Source organism: Danio rerio, chromosome 5, assembly GCF_049306965.1.
Source record: "Danio rerio strain Tuebingen ecotype United States chromosome 5, GRCz12tu, whole genome shotgun sequence".
NCBI classification, from domain to species: domain Eukaryota; kingdom Metazoa; phylum Chordata; class Actinopteri; order Cypriniformes; family Danionidae; genus Danio; species Danio rerio.
Genome location: NC_133180.1, coordinates 37,621,447 through 37,627,252, shown reverse-complemented (window position 1 = coordinate 37,627,252; position 5,806 = coordinate 37,621,447). Strand labels below are relative to the sequence as shown.

Sequence of the window (5,806 nt, the reverse complement as noted above, 5' to 3'; positions counted from 1 at the left end):
ATATATGTACAGAATGCATCATGTTTGTATATGTATGGAATAAATCATGTGTGTATATGCATGGAGTGAATCATGTGTGTATGTATGAAATATATGTAAAGAATGTATCATGTGTTTATATGTATGGACTGTATATATATATATAGAATATTTGTGTATAGAATGTATCGTGTGTATGTATGGAGTGTAGCATTGGTTTATATGTATGGAGTGAATTATGTGTGTCTATGTATGGACTGTATATATATAGAATATTTGTATATATGTGTAGAATGTATCATATGTGTATATGCATGGAGTGTAGCATTGGTGTATATGTATAGGGTGTGTATGTATGGAGTGAACATGAGTTTATAAGATGTATATGCATGTATATGCTGGGTTCTATCCCACAGCCTGACAGGAATATATGTGTGTAAATGTATAGAGTGAACTATTATGTAGAACAAATGTGAATATATATAAAATGTATCATGTGTGTATATGTATGGAATGTATATGTATAGGTTGTATATTTATGGACTGTATATGTATAGAATATTTGTATAGAGTGTAGCATTGGTGTATATGTATGGAGTGAAGTGTATGTATATGGAGTGCCGTGTGGTGACTTGTTGCATCAACTGTCAGTGGCTCAGTGATATTGTGAGTGACCTATTATCCCAGAGCCCTGGTTTCTATCCCCCAGCCTGACAGGAATATATTCGTTTATATGTATGGAATGTATTTGTATAGAATAATTGTGAATGTGTATAAAATGTAACGTGTGTATATGCATAGAGTGTATAAGCATGAAGGGAAGTGAAGTGTATGAATATGGAGTGCCTTGTGCTATCACATCTCATCAACTGTCAGTGGTACTGTGACTGACCTATCATCCCAGAGTTCCGGGTTCTATCTGACAGCCTGACAGGAATATATGTGTATATGTATGCATACTATTTGTATAGAATCCATCATGTTTGTATATGTATGGAGTTCAATGTGTGTATATGTCTAGGGTGTATATGCAAGGAGTGAATTGTGTGTCTGTGTATAAAATATATGTATAGAATGTATCATTTGTTTGTATGTATTATATATAGGTTGTTACATCTTACACAAGTCTAGGGGAAAATACAATGGACGCAACAATATTAAATAAACTGGGACCAGTCACAACACAACAACAGAGTAAAGTTCCAAAAGTTTATTTACAAAACCAAAGAGTCACACAATGAGTGTCAAGGAAGCTCTAGCTTCAGGAGTGGAATACAGCCAAAATAACAAACAAAACAGGGTTCTGTCTGGGAGTAAAGCCTATAAATAAACTACAAGAAAACAATGATGAAAATCAACAACAAAACTACACTGACTCCCTGACTGACCTCAAAACAGGAGAAAAAGTCCAACAAAAAGCAATGGCCGTCTACCTCCTTACTGCTTCCTGGGGAAAAAGCAAAAGAAAGAAATCAAAGTTTAAACTGTGGTACTGCTCTTAGCCACAACACAGAACAAGCACCAATCATACACAAGTCAGATCTTAAATCACAACAGTTCAACTTTTCAACAGCCTTAATTCAACTGAACCTCAGCTAGTGCTTTGGAGAAAGGTTCTCTAGCTCCTTTCACAACATCTAAGTGTTTGGCCTGTGTTTTTATCCCCTCTCACGTCTCCATGGTAAGTGAACACAGCTGTGGGAAGCAATCAGCAACCTGCCTGAAACACAGGAGGGGAGGAGTCAAGGCAACAAAAGAAGAACAGGGAAAGACATTTGACACAAACAAAACTTTAAACAATACGTCTCTCAACGTAACAATGTATAGAATGTATCGTGTGTATATGCATTAGGGGTGTCAAAAATAATCGTTTTTTCGGTGCACTGCGATGCAGACGCAGACAATTCGGTATCGGATCAGTAATAATCATAACCGGTTATTACTGACGTCATTTACCTCATATGCGCTCTGTCGCGAGTGAGGCGATCGCGATCATTTACAACGCTCTAACTACTTAAAACTCATAAACTGTGCACAATTTCACTGTGTGTTTGCTGGATCAGTCTTTCACTGACATATACAACAATAGCCCCTATTACACTGAGATCGAGAGAATGAAAGTAGCCTACTCCATTTCTCTCTCTCTCTCTAACTCTCTCTCTCTCGCGCGCGCGCGCTCTGTCTCTCTCTCTCTCTTTCTCACACACACACACACACACAGTGGCCCATTTAACCTGCTGGCGTGGTTTTCCTTCTCTTCTCGGCTGTTTTACAGCGTTACTTTTGCATCCAGAAACGAGCGCGTGTCTGCAGAGTTTTCTCCACCGTGTCTATCACATCAGCTGTGAGATCGCCGCTGCCGCCTGCCGCTTATCCGTACGTTCACACCGAAAGCGGCGAAGCGTCCAAGGTCGCTCTGGCCGCCCTGGCGACTACGCTCTCTGTCTTCAGCTCCTGCGGCGAGAGCGTCAAAACTCGCTACATTCTTTATTTCTAATATTCTCCAGCTCTTCCTGAAAGGTGCTTGCTGTGTTCCTCCATTGCTGCAACTTTTTCTGTGTCTGTAGCATCTGGACTCACTTTACGTCATCTGAGGGAGGAGAATATGATTTTGTATCATCTTAAAACTAAAAACTTACAATATATCAATAATTACTGTCATGTTTCATGAATGGACAGCAATGTGCAGAGCAGTATCTAATGTCAATACATACATATTCCCTACAACTCATCATTTTACAACTGCCCATATCCACACATCCACAGTTTTGTGACAAGCAAAGACTGTCATTCATGGCTTACACTAAAATTATCATTTAATATTTTCAGTCTGCTTGACAGCCTGAGTCTGTACAAACATTTTAAAATATCTGAACATTAAAACAGGCATGTCTATAAGGAGACGTACAATGATGAATGACAGATAAAATCTATAGTTTTAATTATATAAAATGTGGGGTTAATTGTTGGGGTAGTAAAATATATTTTCCTGAAATATTGCGCAGAAATAAACACAAACAATGCAAGATAAATATGTACCCGTTTATCACTCTTTTAATCAGGCTCGGACAGAACATCCACCAACTCCGGACAGTTGCTGAACCTAAATGTGACATCAAAATCACAGTCAGAGCGATCCAGACAGACAGAGACACACATTCTGCCACATTTCAAACTTACACAGATCCAGTTCTTCTCTTCAGTTTTGATGAACACTTCACAGGATCTCGCTCTCAGAATCCAGTCTCTTAACAGAACATGTAGACCTGCTGGAGTCCACAATGACAATTACTGTAACAGAGCAGCAGCTAACATCAGGCTAATGATGACGTTAACTTTTCTAGTTGCAATTATTTACTAAAGCGTTTATCAGAATATGCAGTAATAAGATCACAATACTCACAATAGGTATAAAACTAGCTCTAGGTTTGCAAATGTGAACTCATACACATTATACACCTAAATAAACTTTTAAGCATTCAACAAGTTTCTCACCTACTCTGGAGTGTCCTCAGGGAGTGGAATGACAAAGGATCATTTGCACTGGAGACAATTCTACAGACAAACAAAACAACAGTGAGAAAGGTAATAATTCAATTATTTAATGAACAGAAAATAAATAAATACAAAGCCTTATATGATTCTTACAGCTGGCCTAGAGAAAAAGTCTTAAATTCTGTCTGACAGATGACTGACTGTTATTCACCCTGCAAGACAAATTTGAACCTTAATGCAGTTTAATTAATTACAGTACAAAAACTATTTTACAGGAGCAGTTAAAAGAAAAGTGGTTAGACTTTACCTGTTAAATCTCCACACCTACATGCATATATTTACCATTTTATGTTAGTGTAAAATATTAAGTAAATAACTTTTTTATATACATGCTCATAAGTTTTGCTCTTATTGTTAATGACAGCCTACTAATGTAGGCTAAAATAAATCATTAATACTGGTATTGTAGTAAATGCTGGAGACATCTCTACAATAGAATGATACTGTATAGCTTTTTGTTAGGTTTTCTAACAAATTCGTGCATTATTATCATTATTAAAATGTTTTATTTCTACACTATTCCACTCCAAACTCACCTAAAATAGTCATTTTCAGCTCTGAATAAACACACAGCAGGTGGATGATGGGCAGAGATGCTGGAAAACATGTTCACCAGCTGTCTTTGAGGACCAGTGTAAGGAACCCCAGATAAACTAATTTTAGCCTAATCAAAGCAATGCCACATCCCTACTGACAATGTGCATCATTTATTTCAGTTCCTTCGAGTAAAACTCAATAATGTTATTAAACGAATACAAACTGTACTTACACGGTGGGAGATTTGTGATAATTGTCCAACTTTTCGCCGCGTCCTCATGTTCTCGTATAGAATATATGTATAGGGTGTGTATGTATGGAGTGAATCATGTGTGTATATGTATAGGATGTATCATGTGTTTATATGTATGGACTGTATATGTATAGAATATTTGTATAAATGTATAGAATGTATTGTGAGTGTATATGTATGGAGTGTAGCATTGGTGTATAGGGTGTATATGTATGGAGTGAATATTGTGTGTATATGTATAGGGTGTATAGGGAGTTGTCTTATCTCATCAACTTTCAGTGGTACACTGGTATCGTGAGTGACCTTTCATGCCAGAGACCTGGGTTCTATCCCAGAGGCTGACAGGAATATATGTGTGTATATGTATGGAATATGTTTGAATAGAATAAATCTTTATGTGTATCATGTGTGTATATTTATGGTGTGTATATATGTATATGTATACAATGTATCATAAGTGTGTACGTATGGAGAGTTAAATTGTTGTATATGCATGAAGTGGATCATGTGTGTCTATGTAAAAAATATTTGTATATGGATGGAGTGTATCATGTGTCTATATACATGGCGTCAATATGTTTAGACTATCTAAATATATGTATAGAATGCATCATGTTTGTATATGTATGGAATGTAGTATTTGTATCATAGGGTGTATATGTATGGAGCATTGCAGACACTGCCAGACTGTGGTGAAATATAAGCCGGGGAATACGACTAAAAACAGTCATGGGGACTGCAGAACACAGCACTCTTGCTATCTCATCAACTGTCAGTGGCGCAGTGGTATTGTGACTGACCTATCATCCCGGAGACCTGGGTTCTATACCCCAGCCTGACAGGAATATATTATATATAAATGTATAGAATGTATAATATGTATGGATTGTATATGCATAGAATATATGTGTAGAATGTATCGTGTGTATATGTATGGAGTGTAGCATTAGTGTATATGTATAGTGTGTGTATGTATGGAGTGTAACATTTGTATCATAGTGTGTATATGCATGAAGTAAATCATGTGTGTCTTAGTAAAGAATACTTGTATGTGGATGGAGTGTATAATATGTGTATATACATGGCGTGAATATGTTTAGACTATCTAAATATATGTATAGAATCCATCATGTTTGTATATGTATGGAGTAAATCATGTGTGTATATGTCTAGGGTGTATATGCAAGGAGTAAATCATGTGTGTCTATGTATAAAATATATGTAGAGAATGTATCATGTGTTTATATGTATGGACTGTATATGTATAAAATATTTGTATATATGTATTGAATGTATCATATGTGTGTATGTATGGAGTGAATCATGTGTGTATATGTATAGGATGTATCATGTGTTTTTATATATGGACTGTATATGTATAGAATATTTGTATAAATGTATAGAATGTATTGTGTGTGTGTGTGTGTATGTATGGAGTGTAGCATTGGTGTATACAGGGTGTATATGTATAGTGTGAATATT

The 5,806-nt window shown here is 36.2% G+C and overlaps 1 long non-coding RNA gene across 2 annotated transcripts; it reads right to left on the bottom strand.

Moving 5' to 3' along the window:
- Positions 1-1,176: 1,176 nt before the first annotated feature.
- On the bottom strand, positions 1,177-2,557 carry LOC103911090 (uncharacterized). 2 transcript variants are annotated; one of them, XR_001799469.4, is made up of 3 exons: positions 2,214-2,551; positions 1,570-1,699; positions 1,177-1,426 (listed from the first exon to the last, which is right to left on the bottom strand). It is a non-coding gene; the product is annotated as an uncharacterized lncRNA (long non-coding RNA). The 2 variants fall into 2 exon arrangements; XR_011015364.2 differs by having other exon boundaries at positions 1,570-2,557.
- Positions 2,558-5,806: the final 3,249 nt, after the last annotated feature.